This window comes from Netta rufina (genome assembly GCF_964035555.1).
Source record: "Netta rufina genome assembly, chromosome: 2".
Lineage (NCBI taxonomy): Eukaryota > Metazoa > Chordata > Aves > Anseriformes > Anatidae > Netta > Netta rufina.
Genome location: NC_140124.1, coordinates 149,609,778 through 149,623,921, shown reverse-complemented (window position 1 = coordinate 149,623,921; position 14,144 = coordinate 149,609,778). Strand labels below are relative to the sequence as shown.

Below are 14,144 nucleotides of genomic sequence, written 5' to 3'. Positions count from 1 at the left end.
CAGGTGTTTGTGTAATTGGCTATTAGACACGGGACTTGCTTCAATAATTCTTGCAGGCTTTGTTCCCCTTCTCCCATTTTTTGCAGTAAGGCATGAAGGTGCTTAGCCCAGAATACAGCAGTTCATGTTCCCCTGCCCCATGCACAGCCCCAAATCCAATCTCTGTTTTCCTGAAAGCCCTTATTTGTGTTCTCATTACCTAACATGTCATAATTCTCTCTTGCTTGGAGAAATCAAAAGGGTTATTTGGAACTCTTTGATTTGGTGTAAGGAATCCCTTGGACTTGGACTTCAACTTACAGCTTTCTTTTCTGTACCAATATTTGACAAGATGCAAAAACTAGGCTTAGGATGGTTCGGTTTACGGTTACTGCTAAGCCAAAATAATGTTTTTGTGTGGAAAATGTAGTTGTAAGTGGATGAAATGCCAAATTAGATGCTGAGTATTAGTCTTGTCAGCATGTGAATATCCTCTTATGCCATACAAGCTCGTGAATTATCTGTTTTTGCCACCTTTTTGGATGGAAGGGTTTATGCATACAACCCTGTCCCCTTCTTGTGCATCTATAGTGCAGCATCTCAACTTCCATGAAATATTTGCTTCAAAGCAAACCTGACAGCTATTTGCCACACCACTTTGAGGCCAGGACTTTGGGCTAAGCATTAGGGAAACTGAAACAGTGCTTTGTGGACCTCTCTGGGAGCATGCTGAATAATTAACTGTGCTTCTAGCTGAGCACATGGACCTGAGGGTGCCCGTAGCTGTCTGGATGACAAGTGTGAAGAGCTGAATGCTAATACAGCTGTATAGCACAGTGGCTGTGTTGGCATAAATGAACTTTCTTCGGTGAGTAAAGGACCAGAAGCATAGCATGTGCTTTGGGTAGGTGGCTAGCACAGGTCCAGAACTAATGAGCAAGCTTTCATATCAGACCACCATTTCTGTCATGAAATTACAGGTTTAAAACAGGGTTGAGTTATAAGGGATCCTATAAAACAGTATTGAGAAATGATGTAGGATTGGGAAAAGTTGAGAACAACACCCAAACTGTAAAGATCCAACTTAGCTTTAGAGGGATGATTGAAAACGAACAGTGAAGAAAGATCGGAGCTGATGCTTTCTACAACCAGAGGTCAGAAAGGTGGTATTAAAGTAAATCCAGTGGTTGCCTGCTCTGTTATAAGAACTGAGATAAGTAGTTATAGACATCCTCTGCAGAGACTTAATGTGTGATTGCCATGCAGATTTAGCAGTCTTCTTTTAGCACCATTAATATCAACAGTAGAGCTCACGTCCACCTAGGATTGAATCTGGGCTCATCTGCGGAAACCTTGAATTTTTTTAAAACATAATCTTAGGTATGATTTATTTTGATAGCTTAGCCATCAGTTGCTGTTACTCAAGTCAAAAATCAAGTTTTATTACTAAACGTTTCTTAATGTTCTTTCTTTGTTACCCACAGCATGTGGGATGTATTTGACTTGTGGTTCTGTGTTGGACTGGGCTTGTTTTTGTATTCTTTTTCAGTGTGTACTTCCAGCTCTAAGAGTAACCAGTTTTTGGAGTGGTTTCCTCAAGCTCATTTCAAGCTTGTAACTGAAGCAGTAGAGGAGGAGTGTCTAAAAAAATGCCTGAGCAGTGCAGTCCTTGAGCTAGGTCCTGTTCTCCTCAGACTTATGTGATGCTCAGGTTCCTGGACCCAGGACATCTCTGCCACAGCCCACCTCGGGCTTGCATGGAGCCCAAGTTGGTGATGCTTGCAAGGCAAATCCCAGTGCAATCTTGAACTTCAAGTGATTTAAATACTTTATCTGTCAAGGTACCAAAGGGGATTGTTCTCTGAACACCTAGTATTAAGCTAAAGCCTGCGTGCCTAACACTTAATGGAGTGCAGGAATCCTTTGTGAACTTGCTTTGACTAGTGGTGGAAGCTTGCCTCGTGGAGCAATTCTGAAGTTTCCTGATGAGCTGAGCTACCAAGCTAGGACACAGCAAGTAATCAAGGTCCTTCTAACAAAGTTGTCTTTTCTTACTACTCAGTCTCTTCAGTTCTTTGTAGGCGGAAGCACCGTGGTGTTGGAAAGCTGCAAAATCCCCTTTCTTACCAGTCCATATCTGTTACATTTGCTGCCAAGGCGGTGCTTACGTGTAGGGGTTTCTCAAGAAGTTCAAGGGAGCTGGGCAGAGGACCTTGTTTGCATGCTGGCAGTTACTGGTGAGCTCGTGCTCTTCTGGGATCTGTTCTCATGCACTGCTGAGTTGAGCAGTATCACTTCCATGTGAGATGGATACCCAAAGCACAGAGCTTAGCCCCTGGTTAGCCTGTTAGCAATCTTTTCATTATCTGCAGGATGCCAAGTTTACTTAGTGCCTCTTTTCTATTTGGGTAGCATTTAACTTCTGTCAACTCCAGGCTTTTCCTGACTTGCTGATTCACTACCCAGCACTAATGGCTGTGGAGGCCTTCTCCCATCTATTCTCCAACTGCTGTGACAACTCTTTGAGTTCCTGCTCCACTTGGCCTAAGGAGTTGTTAGCATATGCTTCAGCCTCCTCCTGCTGTGGTGAAGTTAGGCTGCAAGTCAGGGGCTGTGTCTGTCTGTGTAACAGAGGTTCCAAAAAATGAAATGCATCAATCTTTCTGCTGCCCGACTCTTTTAAAATAAAATAAATCCACAAGCTGGTAACCCATTGAATAAAAGGTAATATTCCTCACAACTGCTTCTCTCTGTGACATAACGTTTGATACTTGGCTGTCTCAAAACTGTGAAATCTAAGCAAAATGCTTGATTCTGTATTACTCATTTTTCACTACCTATTGAATTACATGGTATATGTTTCATCTTCTGCCTGCTGGTATTCTGTCTGTATCAATCTTCACATCCAGCCCTTGAGAATCAGATTCAGAAGGGAGATGCGATGTATATTGCAGGTCCTCTCTGCTGAGAGAGATGTGGTAATGCACCCTGACCACTGGCTCATCTTTATTCAGATACTCGCTTGTGTCTGAACTGAGGTGCATCCTGAAGTTAGTCTTGGAAAGAATCCATCACGCCATTAATTTCACATCCTGCCATTTTTAATAGATGTTTGGTGATTATTCCCCACTGACTGCTATAAATCTGTAAGTCAATTCCTTACCTATTTACACTGTGCTTTATTGTGTAGCATAGTGTTAATACCAACAGTTAAAATACCCCGTGATGTTGGGTTTTGCAGTGTGACTTCATACCGATCGGCTTGCCAGCATAAACCAAGTTGATAGCATCAAATATTCTCAGTCTGTTTTGCATGAAGGCGTGCTCATCGGGACTAAATTTGGACCTGGAGGTGCTGGTTGGTGGCCCGCTGACCATGAGCCAGCAACGTGCCCAGGTGGCCAAGAAGGCCAATGGCATCCTGGCCCGTGTCAGAAATTGTGGGGCCAGCAGGACCGGGGAAGGGATTGTCCATTTGTATGCAGCACTGGTGAGACCTTGAATATTGTGTTCAGTTTGGGGGACTTTGAGTTGCTGTAGTGTGTGTGGAGAAGTGTGTGGTGAAGGGCCTGGGGCACAAGTCCTGTGAGGAGCGGCTGAGGGAGCTGGGGGTGGTTGGTCTGGGGAAGAGGAGACTCAGGGGAGACCTCATTGCTCTCTGCAACTGCCTGAAAGGAAGCTGTGGGGAGCTGGGGGTTGGCCTCTTTTCACAGGTAACCAGTGATAGGACCAGAGGGAATGGCCTCAAGTTGTGCCAGGGCAGGCTCAGGTTGGACATCAGGAGGAATTTCTTCATGGAGAGGGCTCTCAAGCATTGAAACGGGCTGCCCAGGGAAGTGGTGGAGTCCCCATCCCTGGTGGTATTGAAGAGATGTGGACAGGGCACACAGGGACGTGGTTTAGTGATGGGGCTCTTTGGGTCAGGCTGATGATTGGACTTTGTGATCTTGAAGGTCTGCTCCAACTGAGGTGATTCTGTGACAAAGATGGGAATCCAGTTAGTGGATTCCTGTCTTTCTGCCTGTTGTTTGGTCTAACAGACCTATAATTCTGAGCTTTCCTGGTTGCTTCCCTTTTGCCTAAGGGCTCTAAACTTCTGTCCTCCTCTCCGTTATCACAAGAGCCCTGGAAGACTTTTGTTAATAATCAACTTTCACTCATTTCTCTGAAGCCTTGAGGACAAGCTATCTGAGCATCAGCACACTTTCAAAAGTGTTCAGCGCTTACAAATGAGATATTCTATATGGAAAGATGTGAAGAGCTGAGCAGTTCTTCATTTTTCTAATAATTGTATCAATTGGAAATTTAGTCGTGTATTTGTAGCAATAAACTAATACTGTTAGGGATTTTTAAATTTTTCCTACCTTTGCTCCTATTGTGCTTTTTCTGCCTGTTATTTTCACATTTACTCATATACTTTGGCCATTCTAATGAATTTGGACTGTTCCTGATTGTTAATAGCTCTGTTTAGTTAGTCTATCTAAATTTAGTTGGACTTCCAGTCAAAATAATCTTAACCGGTGCTCTTGACTACCCAGAAATCTGTTTTTAGGTAGAAACTTCTGTGTTCTTAAATGTTGTTTCCTGTGTGATTTTTTTTTATTTCAATTTTCTGTTATTTCAGGAAATGAGCTTTTTGAAGTAGTGTTTCTGTTGGATCTGACTGGTTTTGGTTTCTGTTCACAACTTGAGTTCAGCCCCGACCTGTAGGGGGACCAACATTTTCCAGTTAGTGTTCTGGTTTTTGTTGTTTTGCCTCAAAGTGTGAATTGAGCAGTCTATGGTCATGAGGAGGAAAAAAACATGCATAAAGTATCTGGTGAGAGTAGGTGGGATTTAGGGGAATATGAATTAAATCTAATTTTGCCACTGATATTTTATTACAGCTTTGACCCTCTAGTAATTAAATTTATTATCTCATATGTGTTCTTTCAGAGTATCTAACACCAGCAGCCCTTTTCCCTAGAAACAAGTTTGTTGCCAGATAATTGTTCCCTATTTATTTGTATGCCTACAGATAGAACAATTCTGCATTCTATTTTTTTCATGTATTTTTCAAAAGTCAGTAACACATAGCTTCAGAACTACATTTATGAAGTAGATTCTGAAGAATAGTACTGTCTGGAACAGATGTGTTAGCTTTTGCAAGGCTGCATAGCATTACACTGAAGGTTTTTGGTGCTAAGGAATGTATTTTCATAATCTTTTTTTTTTCTTTTGAAACAGAGTGGAGGCCAAGAACAGAGTGCAGCACTGGCTGTAGGTAAGAACCGAAACTTAACCTGCTTGAAAACTCTCCCGACACATAAGGAATGAAAAATTTAATATGGACGGGTAAAATGGACCATACTGAATATTAGCAATTTTCTCTTCAAGAACTTCTTTTCCCCAAGTTGCTTCCACAACTTCTGCAAGCCATCATGTTCTTTGGGAAGCCCTTGATCTGTAGCCTAATGCATGTGTCCCCGTGGTTAAAGATACTAAATGGGTTGCAAGCATTTGGATTTTTGTTTACCTGGTACATCACCACACAGCCTAGTAATGATTTTGAAGGCTCACTGTAGCAATGTGCATTTTTAGTGTGTAGAACACAGTAGTTAGCCACACTTTAAAACTTATCCTGGAAGATCATGTTTAAAATTCTTGGAAAATTTGAATGTTTTTTCTTCCTCAGTATTTTTTTTTTTTGTCTCTTTACTTATGTTACTGCATAACTTCAAATCTTTTCTGAGCCACCTGCCTTAAGCCAGAAGCAATTACTCTGAGAAAGTTTATAAATCTGAACAGGTAGTATATGCTCATGTGAAGGCTTTCCTTTCTAGTTTTATAACCTGCTACTTTTTTAAGCTACTTCACAATGTGTTATAGTATGTGTTTATTGTGCTGTGCCAGCATAGCTGTCTTTTGTGTCATATTAGTAAGGTAACTACCAAATGTGAGATGGGATTCATTTTTCTTCCATTCCTGATGAATCATGAAAAAGTTATTCAAATTCTGGGGAGATCAATTAATTTTTCATCAGTTTTATTGACAATAGTGGGAAAACATTTGAGTGCCATGTCCAAAACTCTTTTGATATCCCATTCAGAAATTAAGAATATAAGGCATAAATGTCACAGAAATAATTTTCCCTGATTTTAGTATTTGGTAAATGTGTTGAAAGACTTGCTTTGAAAGAACAACAACAACACTGGTTTTGTTGAGATTTGTATCGTTTTTTGTTACTTTTTGGAGAGCTTATAGTGATTCCAGATCAGATAAACAGTCCATCTAATTTACTATCTTGCCTGTGTTATGGAGTGAGTCTAGGAACTGGGCAAGCATACAGTAATATTTTTCCCAATCTGCAACAGATGGATAGGAGAAGATCCAGTGTTAGCAGTAGTAGTGTTTTCACCTGGTAGTAGCCTTTAAATCCAGAGTCACGGGTAAGTGTTTTAGCAAAGCTGCAATTTGAACCAGTGCAAACCTTTACAGCAGGCTGTGCATTTGCAAAGGATACCGTGTAAGAGTAACTGAAGCGGACCATGGGGCTGTGTAGCCAAGTACCATTAAAAATTACCATTTTGTTTCCCTCTGGATACATGCACTTGGTTTTGCTAATCCTTTCCCACTCCTCACTTACTCTTCTACCAGGACAGTGCTGCTTCTGCTCAGGAAGGTGAGTCATCCCTCACAGCTAGCAAAGCTCAGGGTATCGCTGGAAATGCTGCTGCCTGCAGAAGGAAAGGCTGCCCAGAGAAAAGCTACAGCACATGGCAAGAAACTTCTGTTTTCTTTGGAGAAACTGAATCAACGTTTCTGGTGTTGAAGGGAAATCAGTTATAAACAGAAATGATGTTGGCCACTTGAGCGGCCCATCAGTTCAGATATCTCTGACTGTTAATGTTTTCACCTTCTCCAACCATGCTGAAACAAAACAGCTGCCGAAAGTTTGATAGCATCTCAAACCAAAAGGGGATCACCAGTGTAAAGGGCTTGAAGGGACTGGTAGAAGCCCTAACCAAGCAACATTTTGAACGGGGAAAACACCAGTAAGATAACAATGGTAAAGTTCTAGAGACTGTTGAAAACTTTAAAGCCTTTAAAGAATGCAGCAAACTTAATTAGATGGCACTTTCTGAATAAGGTTAAAAATTGAAAAAGCTTAAAATACAGTAATACTTGAACCTTTAACATAAATAGATGCCTAGGGATGAACAGAAACCAGGAGGGAATATATTGATGATGGTTCTAGGTTATAAATATTTTCAGACCAAGTGTTCTTGAGTCAAATGTAATTGCTAAATGTGTTCAGTGTTCTTTAATGGCTTTAAATTCCACGTATGTACTGGTTTTCCCCTAGCACAGCTGCAGACTTGTAGCATCCTTTCTCAGTGAATTGCGCTGACCTGCAAAAAGACCCATCAGCTCCTTATTTATTCTTCAGCCTGTTTCCTTCTAGTTTTGTTTAGTGCAACTGGTAAATGTTAAGAGTCTGTGTTTTGCTTCTTTATTTATGTGTTCCTCATATTACTTATGACTTTATAGTTCTTTGTTGTATTTTCCCCATGTCAGAAAATCTTTCAAATGAGGAGAATAAGACAGCTGAACTGTTTCTTCTGTGGAAGTTGTGGCAGAGCTTTGATCATGTGTGCAGTCCTTCATTATTTTTTTCCTGTTCTTCCATTTCTTTTTTGAGATTAAGGGACTAGAATTCCCTTGTATAAATTGCAGATTCAATACTGAAGTGTAATGGTGTTCCTCATTCCTTTCTTAATTCTGAACGCCTAGATTAAGTATTTTTTTTTTTTTTAGCTCTGCTTATGAGCAGCTAAATGCAAACCTTAGCTAAACTGAACGTGACTTAAAGGTTTTGTTCCAGAATTGTAATAGCTTGGAGTTGAGAATCTTCAGTATAAAGTTAGGATAGTTTTTACTTTGGTTCATCACTTCACACTTCCACAATTGGATTTCATTGTCATGTCATGTTAGCTTTGTGAGGTTCTTTTGCCTGCCTGCCTTTTTCCTCACTAGCCTGAATATCACCATGAGTTGCAAACTTTCTCTTTACTGCTCTGGACCTTCCCAGGTCATCTGCTTATGTATTGAACAGCATTACTGCGAGAAACTCCCTCCACTGGTAACATCCCTCTGTAGTGAGAATTGATCACTTACTATTTTTGTCTGTTTCTTCTGACTGTTTAGGGATCTTCCTTCTAATCCTGTAGGTTTGTTTGTTTGTCTTTCCCTTTAAAAGCCCTCTTTTGAGTAATTTTAGCAAAAATCCAGCTAGTTTATGTCAGCTGGATTACCATTATCTGATTGGCTTGGCTCACTACACTTTGATAGCCCTCCTTTCAGTAATGCCCCCAGAAGAGATTTTTGTAATATATCATCGCCTCTTAAAAAGTTACTCTTTTTGCATTATCACAGCTAGACCAAGGAGGGTCTCCTCTAAAGTACCTAATGATTTTTGAGTCTCTAGGTCCCTTTCTGTTAGACCTGTAGAGCAAACATCTTGTGGTGCAAGGCGGTATGGCTTTGCAGAATTCACTGAGGGACCAGTGCAGGAAATCAGAGCTCCACATAACGCTCCTCATACTTGCTGCTGATCTCACAGGATTACAGGTTGTGTAACATCTCTGGGGAATAGCAAATGTTCCCCTGTATTTCCAATAGTGGAAACTAGGTGGGAATTAAAAAGTATAAAACGAGATATTCAGCACAATTAGTTCGCATTGGTCTAGGCTTTTTTTTCCACACTACCATTCTAACAAGGAAAAAATAGTATTGAGACTCTAGGTAGTTGATACTATGCCTCGTGAGACAATCTGAAGAACTAACTGGAAATAACAGACTGCTGCAGAAACCTGATCTTGCAAGAAATCTCTTGTGAAATTTTGAAGAAGCAAACAACCACGTAGAGACCATTTTTTTTTCCCAGCCTAATGCCTGTCTGACTTTGTTTCTGTTCTGAAAACAGGTGGATGGGGTAGCATTCTGCTGATCGTATTCTGTTGTACCATCAGGAACCTGGTGGGTTTCGTTAGCTGACTGCAAGCATGCTCTGTCTGACGGGTGGCTTGGTAAAGGAAGGCTCTACAGAAAAATCAGAAAGCTTTCCTGGAATACCCAGTTCTGCCTTCCCTGCTATGAGGTTTGGAGGGCCATAGGACATCTATTTCTCTGTGGTTGGCCAGGGACAGGTTGTCAATGAAATTCTCAAATGGACAGTCAGCATCAGGTTCATACACGTGAGATTGTTTTTGCACATGCTGAGAAAATCTTTTGAGATTAAAATATGTAAATGACTAGATATATCCATCAGCTTTTTGACTAGATAATATAACATTGTTAGGATAGGAGCTGCAAGGCACTGAAAGGGCTTCAGTGTAGTGGTTCAGAGCCAAACTAAAATGAAACGTTTCATTTCAGCATCGAGGAGCAATGCGGATGACTGTACTCCTTGCATGAGTACATTAGATGGCAGTACTGGGCAGGCCGTTTGTCAGAGCCTCAGAGGAAACTTCATCCAGCTTGCTTACTGAAGTGTATGGCAGTCTGATTTGCATGGATGGAAATGGAGCTGTTCTGAAGGAAAACACATTTCCATATAAACTCAGGATTGCAGAAGAATGCTTTTTCACGAGTGAAATGCCAACTCAGGGTGGTAGAGCAATTGTATTAGACCCTGTAGTGAAGATAGGGGTTGAACATATCTCACTGCTGTCCAGACAATAAAAGGAGAACTTAGTTTTTTTATTCTTGGATGAAAAACTGACAGGAGGAGGGCTTGGCACACAAATTATTTTGGTTGTGTGTTTATTTTTGATAAAGGAGCTTGATAGCTCTTAAACCATAGCCTTGAATTACGAAACTTATTATTGTAGAGAAATAGCGCTGTTTTAATAGGCATACCCTCTTTTGTAGAGTAAGAAGAGCTTTTGTAAAAATATTTTCTAAAAAATTTCAATCTCCATCTCCTGTTGAATGTATTTTTTCATCTTTATGTACCTTCAATATTTTCTTTATTCAAAGAAAGTTGAGAACATTCAGTTTTTATCATTTTATCAGTATGGAGGAAAAAATACTTTAAGATCAGCCAGTTTTTCCCTGATAATCTCAGTTGGTTAAATACTGTATTTGGGCTGGAAGGAAATTGCTGGCTCTCAGTCATGTAAGATGCTAAGATAGTGTAAAATAGTGTCAACACATTTGTTATACGCTTCCCTTTATCTGGAAGATGAAATTGTAAGGCAGTGACCCCTGTTGGAGGAGTTACAGCACTGCAGAAGACTTCCTGAGATTTTAAACTTCTAAGGAGAAAGTGAAGTGTAAATTGCGTTTGGGTATAAATATGTCTAGAGAAAGCCTTTTGTCTCCTAAAAGTTACGATTTTTTATTATTTATTTATTTTTTTTTACTTACAGGCTTCCCCTTGGCATAGTTGCAGAGTTACTCAAGGGTAAATCAGAGTGGACTTTCCACAGCCTCATCTCTCCCCTTTCCAATACAAATTCTATTTTAAAAATCAGAATAATCCTTCCAGACAAACTAGGTCTTGCTGTGAACTTGTCTGACACTCCATAATGACATGAATTATGATAAACTAAGCCGTTCACTGTCAGCTGTGCCACTAAAATATTCCCAAATTAACAAGACTTCAACGCTGCCACTTCTAGAGGAACTGTGGAGTCTTCAGATCCTTTCCCTAGGTTTCCTCTAAATGGAAAAATGGTCTGAATAAACACGGAGCTGCCTGTATTTTACAATTCTGGTTTCAAGGAATGTGAGCCTTTTTCAGTAGGCTGTTTTCCCTGGCAGGGCTCCGTTTTCCTGATATGGCAGGTTTTGAGCTCACTGTTGTTCAGAAAGGAGCCTTTATTGATGATGTGTGATCTTAAAAAAAAAAAAAAAAAAAAAAAAAAAAAAAAAAAAAAAAGTAACTTCAGTTTCAGCAAAGGTAGTTCATTATATCAAAAGCAGTTTAGCCAAAAGAACTGGTGTCAGAGGAAGCTCTAAATAACCTTTAAGCAGTACTTTTATTAGACTAGCCTGAATGCTTCCTTTTCTATAGAGAAACATTTTCTTGTACTTTTTTTTTTTTTTTTTTTGCTTTATTTGGGTAAGAGGAAATTCAGTGGCTTTTTATCCCCTTTTTTAATTGTTCATGGGAATAAAATCAAAAATGATTTGTAACTAGTGGTGTGTGGAAGAATAACCGCTAGATGTCAGTAGTGGAAAGCAGTGTGTGGGCCTTTGCATAGGTTTAGGCTGAAGTATGCTGTAAAAGTGTGTGTAAAATGATGAAATCCTCCCTTTGCTAGAACAAATTGTTTAGTGGTGAATAAAATATCACATTTTATGTGGAATTGGTGACTGGAATGGCAATTCCTATATGCATTCGATTCAGCACTTAGATTCAGATTACAGCATCTGGACTGACACCTTCAACATTAATAACTTTATTATAGCTCTGATGGGTCTTGAATATGAGAGCAGCTCATCCAAAATCTAACCCGTTTCAAGCTCATAGCACCAGCTTCTCCTTCCTAAATCCACAGTTAACAGTTCTCACGTTCTGGTCTTTTCCAGATTGAGTGATAATGAATATTTAATAATTATTTCTTGTCTGGCCAATGTGTTTTGTTACTTTGGGACTTCATTTAATGTCAGGTGTTTAATTACTTTAAGCACCACGATAACAATAGCAGTGGGGATTAGAATGTCAGAGGGTATCTGTGCTTCTCGGGCACTTCTCAGGAGAGAAAAAAAATGTGCATTAGACTAAGAAGAACGCGTTTGGATTCAAGGAAAATATTAAGACATATTAAAAAGGTTTAAAAAGGATTCCTACAATGTAGTTCACAAGCCCTCGCTGGCTTTTTAGGGTTGAGGGCAGCTGTATTCTCACTGACTGCGGAGCTGAACTGTTTCACTGGGGCAGAAAACGACACTCAGCCCGATGGGCTGTCCGCTTCGTGAGCTCGTGTGTTGCTGAGGGCTCCCTTTGATTCTGCTAATGCAGGCAGCCACTTGTGCACTGGCTTTTTTTTTCCTGTTGGTGGCCAGATACTGGAGGCAGGCAATGTTCAGTAAGCCTTGAAACAATTGCTGGGCTGATAGGATTATCGTTCGGAGGAACAATACAGGGAGACGTTCAGCTGGGCTTCTGGTAGTGGTAGCGCTCAGATTATAACTTGAAGCACTTTGTGTCATACTATAATGTTAATACTATTTTTTTTTTTTTCACTTTGAATTGTACCAAAATCTCCCTGGATGAGAGGTTTGTAGCGCACACTCCTGACCAGCTGAAAATTTTAAACTCAATCCCCAAAAGAAAGTGCATGCTCTGTGTGTGTGCTTGCATACGCACCTCCAAACTCCAGAGCATGGATACATGCTTCTCACTGAGCAGAGATTTTGTTCTCTGGATGTTCCTGTTCAGTCCTAAGCTTTGTTAAAAGGAGTCAGGGAATAGTGTATGGTTTTTCTGAAAGGTCAGCTGGCATTTTCTAGAGGCAGGTGTTCTTTGGTGACAGCCATGGGTTTTCACATTTATTTAACTTGGTATTAGTTTGGAAGCATGCTGTTCTGCCAGCAGAACAAAGCAAAACTCAGACTGTGATGTGAGCATCCTCCTGGTGTTTTGCCTTTTACAAAGAGTTAAGTTTTCAGCTGCTCCCCGGTTGAAAACAATCCTTGTTAACGTACAGTTTTTCTTTCAGGTGAGAGAGGGGGAAATGTCTTCGGTGCTCGCCTGAATTTAGTTGCATTGTGTATTTCTATTAAACTTCCCCTGGGCTTAGCTTAGAAAAAAAGCACTGCAATGTGTCAGGGATGTTTTCAGCATGAAGGGCATGCGTGCAAGACTTGTTTTGAAAATATGCCTTCGCTTTCCGCTTGTCTGATCATGGCACTGCCCTCAACATCATACAACCCCATAAGGCTGTAATGGGCCAAATCACTGTAATGAGATGTGGCATCCCATATGTCTTATTCTGTGCAAGTAGGTCAAGTTTAAAGCCTGTTCCTGGCTAGGGCTTCGATTTCCCACAACCTGCTCCACGTGGCTCGAGCGTTGTGCTGGCGCTCAGAGCATGCCAGGAGGGATTCTGGGCAGCTTCACAGGGATGGGAGGCTTTTGGACACGGACGAGCAGCGTGCTTTTTTTTCCCTACTCTGATTTTGTGATGATGGATTCGTGGCAACAGAAAACTTCAATAGTGTAAAATGTGTATTTACTGCATCTTACGCTGTCTGTTTTCCTAATGAGTTACCTTTGGGCACTGTACTATAAAATCTTAATGATTAAGACCCCTCAGAGGAAAGTTTGGTTTTAAAGCATGCTTTTTTCTGAATGAGAATACTCAATAAAATGTGTTGGAGCTTGATCTGAAGCTGTGGAAGAGCAAATAGGTAGTAAGCTAAACTGTACTTAGGACTGGGTTTGTGAATGTTTTGATTTTTTGATTGAAAGGTGCAAAATCCCTCTTGATAAGGGTAACCCCAGTGTGGCTTTTGTTCCAGTTGCAGCTGAGTGATGGTGGGTCAGAAGGGGGCACCACCCACAGAAGTCACCTCCAGTTCTGAGTCAGCTCTGGGACGAAGCCAAACTGCAGGGTAGGAAATGCAGTCAGTAGTAGTGCTTGCGTTGGCTTTGATCTTTCTATAGGCTTAAATCTTTCTTGAATCAGAGCTGACTGATGTGGCAACGTGCTCAAGAAGGACACAGTTCATACTGGAAGATCTGCTTGAGTAGATGCAAGGTCAGGGCCGGGCAACTGGAACCATATCTGACTTTCTAAAAACAGTAGTTGTACTTACTTGAGCTGAAGACATGGGCTTTCAAGGAAATTGGAAGAGTGCTTGGTAAATCCATTCTAAATCTGTTCGTGCCACTGTGGTATTAATTTACCAAGATAAGTCTTTATAGAGCTGCTAAAATCTTCTGTGTTGATGCTTTTACAGGGCATCAGATAGTAGAAGCGGGCTCTGGAGATGACTGCAGTGGCTGGTCTCTAACACTGTTTCCTTTTCCAACATGCAGATTGTCATCACCTCTAATCTTAGAGCCAGTAATGGACTAATTTCGTGTGTTTTGGGACCAGCAGAAGTGCAAATAAGCATCCTGAACAAAACAAGACTCTACTAAATCTGGATTCCTCAGGAGCCTGAGGCAT

At 40.7% G+C, this 14,144-nt stretch overlaps 1 protein-coding gene across 2 annotated transcripts in view; it reads left to right on the top strand.

Moving 5' to 3' along the window:
• CYRIB (CYFIP related Rac1 interactor B) overlaps positions 1–14,144 on the top strand; it is a 91,278-nt gene that overhangs the window by 55,746 nt on the left and 21,388 nt on the right. For both annotated transcript variants that reach the window (XM_084282249.1, XM_084282248.1), the window contains exon 3: positions 5,206–5,242. The gene's annotated coding sequence lies outside the window, so the exon portion shown is untranslated. The remainder of the gene's footprint in view (positions 1–5,205; positions 5,243–14,144) is intronic.